Source organism: Neomonachus schauinslandi, chromosome 16 (assembly GCF_002201575.2).
Source record: "Neomonachus schauinslandi chromosome 16, ASM220157v2, whole genome shotgun sequence".
Taxonomy (NCBI): Eukaryota; Metazoa; Chordata; class Mammalia; order Carnivora; family Phocidae; genus Neomonachus; species Neomonachus schauinslandi.
Genome location: NC_058418.1, coordinates 3,760,000 through 3,767,808, shown reverse-complemented (window position 1 = coordinate 3,767,808; position 7,809 = coordinate 3,760,000).

Sequence of the window (7,809 nt, the reverse complement as noted above, 5' to 3'; positions counted from 1 at the left end):
TATACACATATAAAGTTTTTAAATGTACATATACAGTGTAAATATTTTATATTTGTATATGAAATTATAATTATATATAAATCATAATTTATAAATATATGAACATAATATATATATTAAATTGGCCCCTTCTCCGCCCTCCTGAGTCAGCATCTTTGTTGGGGAGCCTGGAGGGTGTAATGTGAGGCCATCAAATACACGTTTTCAAAAAAACTCCCCAAGTAATTCTGCCAAGAAGCACATATTTATGTTAATACCGTAAAGGCACAGAGAAATTATACTTTTTCTAGCAACAGAATTCCCTTGTCCCCGTCCTAGAAGAGATCCGTTTCTGTCGAGGGAACATTTTGAAAAGTCGCTTAGGTACGAGACCTGTTCACCGCACAGATTTTGAGGTGCGAGGCGTGAGTGTTTGCAGACAGTGCTAAATCATCCAGGGTAAAAAGGAATTTTAGAAGCCAGATGGGGAAAGCCAGAGGGAAAAGAAATAGGTGTCAGGTGCCTGGAGGGAACTTTTGGTGGGTTTATGGAGGTGACTCACGGGGGTTTTAACTGCTGTGCTCTATGGTGAACGATGAAAGCTCTCTGTGCCCCCACTCCCGTCAGCAGCACGATCTGCATGTGACAGCATGCCGAGTCCGTAGGCGGAATTGGATGAGACCAGAGGCTGCCCTGCCGGGGGCCACAGGGGGCGGTTAACCCTCACCCCGTTGTCACGTAGGAGGACATCGAGTGTCACCCTTCGGGCACTCACCACTGGGGTCACCACCACCATTGGGCAGCTGGCCATAAGATGGAAGTCATCCTTCCAGCCTACAGATGCGGAAGCCAAGGCCCGGGGGGAGCCCCAGAGAACACCTGTTTGGCAGAGCCCGGCAATGAGGGGACATGACTTCCGAACTCACATCTGTCTGGCTCCGCAGCCCAGCGTTTACACGCCTTGTCCGCTGGAAGGACACTTACAGACCTACCAGGCGACTCCTCCAATTTGGGGTCTGCTGGGGCCTGAAGAAGCGAAGTCACCTGCAGGCCATCATTTAGCACCCCAAAGCTGCCGAGGTCACCAGTCCCCAGTGCCCAGGGCCTCTTTGTCCAGCGGTCACAGTCACTGTTCACCGGGGGCCTGTGCACGGGGTTGTGAAACTTCCCACACAGCTGTGTCCTCACCAGCTCTGACCACAGACCCTAGAGGAAGTGCCCAGCCCGGCGGGCCCCTCCCCCACGGGGCTCAGGGACAGTCCTCCCGAGCCCAGCCCTCCGGGATCCCACTGACTCTGCCCTGACCAGCCAGGCGGAGTAGGCCACTTGCTGAGGACATTAAAACGCAGTAGTGCGAGGCACTCAGACAGTCTGTTCTGTTCCTAACGGCTCCAACCAGGTCACGCCTCTCCGTTACAAGCTCTCTTCGCAAATGCAGGAGGGGGACACTTTGCAGAAGTGAGCGTGGCGTAGAATGCCATACTGTCCTCGCCCAGTTAGTCTACGACCACCAGGATTCCACCCTGTCCATTCTGTCCCTTCATCTGGACTTGACCCCTCCAGGCTCTGCTCTGGGAATCAGCTTTGGGAGCCGAATGAGTAGGGGAAAGCTTGCCAAGCTGATGTAACGCAGGATCCCAGAATCCACACGGCTAGCTAGGACAGGCCTGTCTTCCTCCCCCAAGAGAAGTCTGTGTTTGGTGCAAGGCCAGCAGGTGGCTCTGTTCCAGACTCATCGGGGACCAGGCTGCTGGAAGCCTCCACGCCGCTCCGCGGATTGCCTCCACGCCCCAGCCTAAGGCAGCCACCGTGGCTCTCACCAGATCCCAGGCTGCAGGCGGACGGAAGGGAAAAAAAAACAAAAAACGGAGAGCAAGCAATTTTCTTAGGAAACCACGGTCCATACATTACACAGATCATCCGCCTTCTACCCCAATCCCCCCAGTCACATGACCAAGGTAGCTGCAAGGCGGGGGAATGGCAAATGCCTCTAATGGGCCATTAGGTGCCCAGATAAAATTCAAAGTGTTCTTTTGCTAGAGACTGGGGGGGTGGAGTGACTAACAGCCTCCAGCATTATGCCAGAGGTTATGTTTTCCGAAGCAAAAAAGCAATTTTTTTTCCATCTTCCATTCTCCTGGAATGCACAACTATAACCACAGTCAGCTCTTAAACTAGCGATTTTTTTCCTCCCTATTCAAGTTGGGGGGTGGGGAGGAATTGCCTTCGTTGGGAAAAAAAACCACACAAAAACAAAAAGCAAGTAACAAGCAGTCATCTGCAAAGCTTATGCCCTGAGCTTCTTAGAAGAAAACCTTCTTCCCGTGATCAGCAAATCCCTGCACCAGCTCATTTGCTAAGGCAGCAGACAGAGGGGCTCACAGGGGGGACACTGTGGTGTTGGAGAAAGCAGCCCCGTTGCTGAGGTCTGCATGGGGTTCAGGGACGTGATGAGGCAGCTCCCGTAGCTGAGGGAGGCCACCGGGATGCAGGAGGAGCAGGCCAATGAGGAGCCCCTGAGGAAGGCAGGTGACGGACAGTGCTGGGGATGTCACTGTGGGACAGGCTGGCCATGGCCACCAGGAAGGGCTCCAGCTGCAGGGGGCTGGGGTTGGCTGGAGCAGAGACTGATGGGTAGGTTTGCAGCCCAGGAGGCGGCCACCTGCATTTGAGCCGGCTCTGTGTCTTGGCCGGCATCTTCACTCATTAGATATTCATTGCATATTCCATTCATCATACGCAGGTTCATTATGGACTTCATTCATTATACACAGACGATATCCAGGCCTGGCTCCACAGGGTGGGCTGGCTGGGGTGTCATCTTATAAGATATCTGGGAAGACAGCACTTTGTGTCCATGGGTCTTGTCCCTGTGCTTTAATAAAACCAATTTTTTTTGCACCCATAATAATAGTAATAAAATAAATAAAAAATCTGGGATATGTATTCACACACACATATATGCATATATATGTTGTTTATAAAAAAACACTCGGAACTGATAACATCTTACTAGTTCCCTCATTCATTAATTAAATAAAATCTTTGACACATTTCCTTTTTACATTCGTATGGACACTATGATTTCACATTTCAGAAAAGATCATCCTCTAAGCCTTAAAAATATGAATTAGGCTTGGGGCGCCTGGGCGCCTAAGTCAGTTAAGTGCCTGCCTTCAGCTCAGTTCGTGATCTCGGGGTCCGGCTCAGCAGGGAGTCTGTTTCTCCCTCTCCCTTTGCCCCTCCCCCCAGGCTCCTGCTCTCTTTCTCTTTCTAATAAATAAATAAAATCTTTTTTAAAAATCTGAATTAGCTTTGGTTAAAATGAACGGATACCCTGCATTACACGGGGATTTGATGAGAAGCCTTGAAAGGAAGGTATGTTTGTTGCTGGGGTGCTCGGAGGACATAACTGCTGATATGGCCCTTCTTAGCTGGGTGAGGACGTGTAGGTAAGCGAATGTTATCACGGCCCAGTGTCTTGGGAAGCAGTGAACAAGGGTCTGTGATATTATGATTTATAACAAGAGAAGGCTCACACTCTAACTCCCTCAAAGTGGCTTAGCAACGAAAAACAAAGGTCCATATGTGGAGCCCAACAAATGGGGAAAAAAATCACTTGATTCTCTAAAAGCATATTGCAGACCTTTTAAAAAGCATTCAGTTGGGACGCCTGGGTGGCTCAGTCGGTTAAGCGGCTGCCTTCGGCCCAGGTCATGATCCCAGGGTCCTGGGATCGAGCCCCACATCGGGCTCCTTGCTCAGCAGGGAACCTGCTTCTCCCTCTCTCTCCCTCTGCTTGTGCTCTGTCAAATAAATAAAATCTTAAAAAGAAAAAAAAAAAAAGCATTCAGTCGTCTTATCCAAAATGTTGCGTGTTCTCGATTCGGGCCTCCAATAAAAAGTGCCCTGATTTTATTGCCGAGCAGAGACTGATCTCCGCAGAATTAACTCTTCCATCCAGTTAGTTTTAGGAGCAATTCTACCCGTCAAAGTTAGTATGAAAACCTGCTTGGACCAGTGCCGGCCCCGCACATCTGCACACACTCAAGAAAGTTAATGGACACAACGCAGGGCAGGTGGGAGTCATCCTTTACAGCTGAGCACAGTGGGGTGCGAGTCACATAGTTAACGGTCGCTGAAAATCATAAACAATGTTACATATATTTGTATGTTTATTTATTTACTGAAGCCATCTCTACACCCAACGTGGGGCTCAAGCTCACAGCCCGGAGATCAAGAGTCGCATGCCCTTCTGACTGAGCCTGCCAGGCACCCCTTACAGGATATTATCTTTTTTTTTTTTTTTAAGATTTTATTTTATTTATTTGAGAGAGAGAGAAGGAGAGACAGAGAGCACGAAAGGGAAGAGGGCAGAGGGAGAAGCAGACCCCCTGCTGAGCAGGGAGCCCAATGTGGGACTCGATCCTGGGACTCCAGGATCATGACCTGAGCCGAAGGCAGTCGCCCAACCAACTGAGCCACCCAGGCGCCCAACAGGATATTATCTTAAGTCGAATTGCCCAGCAGTCAATCAGGGCAAAAAATAATAAAATAAAAATTAAAAATATAAAAAATTAAAAAATTAATAAATTTGAAAAAGAAAATCGAAAACAAAAGCCGCTGAGCTCCCGAGGACAGTGGCCTCCAAATTCGGGATTATGCCCCTAGGGGCCAAGGAGGCGGGGGTTGCGGGGGGTGGGGGGTGGCGGGCGGGCCCTGGCTGGGTTTTGCAGGCTGACCTGTGACCTCCGCCGCGCGGCCGCCCGCGGCTGCAGAGGGCCCGCGCCGCCAGCAGAGGGCGCTCCGACACAGCAGTGCCAACCCGGCCGCTCTCGCGGTGGGAGCGGAAGCCAGGTGAGCGGGCTCCGTCAACCTGCAAATGACTTGCGGCTGAGTAACCCGAGTGGCAGCTCCTGGAAATCATCTGTGAGCAACGAGGCTAGTTGCCAAGAGGCAAGGTAAGCAAAGTTCCCGTAACAGGATAAAACACTGAGGAATGCCAGTGGAAGCCTGCCGCTGTTCTCTTGGGCAAAACTGAGGGTGGGACCCTGGGCAGCAGGTGAGACAGCTTTACTCAGCAGACCATGTGCGGAGGGGATTCCCATCAAGGATTCAACTCTGAGTAAGGAAACAGTAATTTTCAATGCCACCGGATACCGTGGTGATTTAAAGGCAGGGCAAGCCATTAACTTCTGTAAAGAGGAAGGGAGACAGGGAGGTTGGAAGGGAGACGGACCCAAGGAGGGAAGGAGCCAGGGAGCGAGAGGAAGAGAGCACCGGCTGGGCAAGCGTCCCTTTGTCCCCTAGTCCGTGGCTGCACCAAGCAGCCCACAATGCCCTCAGGAGACTGATCACCCAGGAGATGGTGGGGGCAAAAGGATGAGGTTGCGTCCCCCTAGATGGTTTTCCCCAGATGCAGATAATCTCATCTGGAGTCAGGAGGAAAGTAGCCGCGGTTTGTGCTGTTAGAACCCCTCCAGGAAGCGAGATAAGATGGGTGGCCAGCTGTCACCATGACCCCCCCATCCCCGCCCCCATCGGTCGGGGCTCGCCCTGGCCGAGTTCCTGATGCACTGCAGGCGGGCACAGAATATGGGGCAAATGGTCGTGCTGGGTCATTTGCAACTGGATTCCTTTCACTCGTCGGTTGGTTGCACGAAGCGTGGGGAAACCTGCAGGCAGACCCGAAAAATCAATAGATTTTCCCAGATGCTGACATGTGGGTAGGAAGTCCTCCTCACCGGCACACAATGGAAAACATGCTGTCCCCAGGCAGTGGGGTTCTCATCTTGTGCCCGACTTAGGTTTAGCTTCTGGTGTATTATTTACCCGAATATTTATTCACTGAGATCCTGAATTTTATTTTATTTTTTTAAATTTTATTTATTTGACAGAGAGAGACACAGCAAGAGAGGGAACACAAGCAGGGGGAGTGGGAGAGGGAGAAGCAGGCTCTCCTCGGAGCAGGGAGCTCGACGCGGGTTTCGATCCCAGGACCCTGGGATCATGACCTGAGCCGAAGGCAGACGCTTAACGACTGAGCCACCCAGACACCCCTGAGATCCTGAATTTTAGGCTAAGCTATCTAATGTTTTAAAGAACGTCACATTCTAATACATTGTGTGCCAACAAGAATAGATATTACATTTTGTCAAATGCCCCTTTAGCGTGTCTGGGGATGATCGTAGGCTTTTGTTTCTACTTATCTCAGTTAAGATGATAAATTACTGATTTCCTAATCTGGGTCATCCTTGCATCCCCCAATCAGCCAAGGTGTATTTTTGTTCCCTATGCTGCTGAGTATCCTATGCCTACCAAACCACTCGCTCCTGGAATACAGTGCTGTGGTCGAAACTTGATGCTGATCTAATTTTCTTTCCCTTCTAAGTCAAGTTGATCTATTGCTCAGATGTCTAAATAATTGTTTTCCTCTTAAAGAAAAAAAAAAGCCAAGTAGTAGTTTTTCTAGAATGCCTCATTCTGACGATTGGTTTTGGTTGGCGTTTTTTTTTAAAATTTTAATATTTTATTTATTTATTTGAGACAGAGAGCACAAGCAGGGGGAGGGGCCCAGGGAGAGGGAGAAGCAGACTCCCTGCTGAGCAGGGAGCCCAACGCGGGGCTCCATCCATCCCAGGACCCCGGGATCATGACCTGAGCTGAAGGCAGATGCTTGACCAACTGAGCCATCCAGGTGCCCCTTGGTTGGCTTTTCTAGTTACATCCTCGGTCCTTCAGTTTGAAGGCCCAAATCTTGAGTTTCAGGAAAATTTTTTTAGATTCTGACTTTACTCATTGTTTCCCTCCCTTGCTTTGGCTTTTCTTCTTTAGCTATTTCCTCGTCTCTCCTCTTTCCTCTCACTTTCTGGGGAATGGTTTGTAGCCTCCTCATTTATATCTTTTTTTTTTTCTTCTTCTTCTTTCCATCCTCAATTTCACCTACCATGTGTTCTGTGGGTCTGTTCATTCCTATTACAGTTCAGCTGTCATTTTTAAAATATCTTCCTTTTCTTTTTTTTTTAATTTACATTTAAGATATCTTCTTAAACATTTCTAGTCCTCTCCTGACCCCCATCAGTGCCTCTTTGGGTACCTCCTGAGATTTCCTGAGTGCTATCATCTTTTCTCTGTGATGCTGTGATTTCAAATAAGACGTCTGTATTTGGCTGAGCCCCTCTGCTTGCGTTTCAGGGTTCATCGGGACACTTGCCCACCTAGTTTTCCTGCAGATGTTGTCTGTAGGTTATTTTCCTCTGCCGTGTTTGTAGTTAAGGAAGGAATGAGGGAGATGCAAAACCAAATCGTTCTTGCCTCTCCCTGAATGTATTCATTATTCCTCGGGGACGTACTCAGGATTCGTGGGCATGCGTTCACTCACTCACTCACTCACGCAACAGACACAGAGCCGGTCACAGGTGCGTGTCGGAGTGCATCCCAAGGATGCACGGCAAGCTCAGGAGATGCAAGAAGGAGCAGGCAAGTATTGTTCTGTGCTCGGCAGAACAAAACAATTACGTTTCTCATCAAATCAAAGGCTCAGGAAGAAGAATATAAACAGTTGGCACAGAGAACCCTCGCTTCATTCTACTCTTTCTAGGGCTCTTGTCAAGGGCCTCTCAGACCTGCCGGGTATGGACCAGCCAGCGCCCGCAGATTACAGGGCTCCCCAAGGCAGGACCTGGGTCGTTCTGCCATTCATGCTCCAGCACGAGGCCCAGAACACGGGAGGCATTGGGAAAAGTCTCCTGAATTCTGTGAATCAGCTGTGGAAAAAATAAGCTCTTTGGGTTTGTTCTCAAGCAAGGTTCCTCAAGCTCAGCATAACTG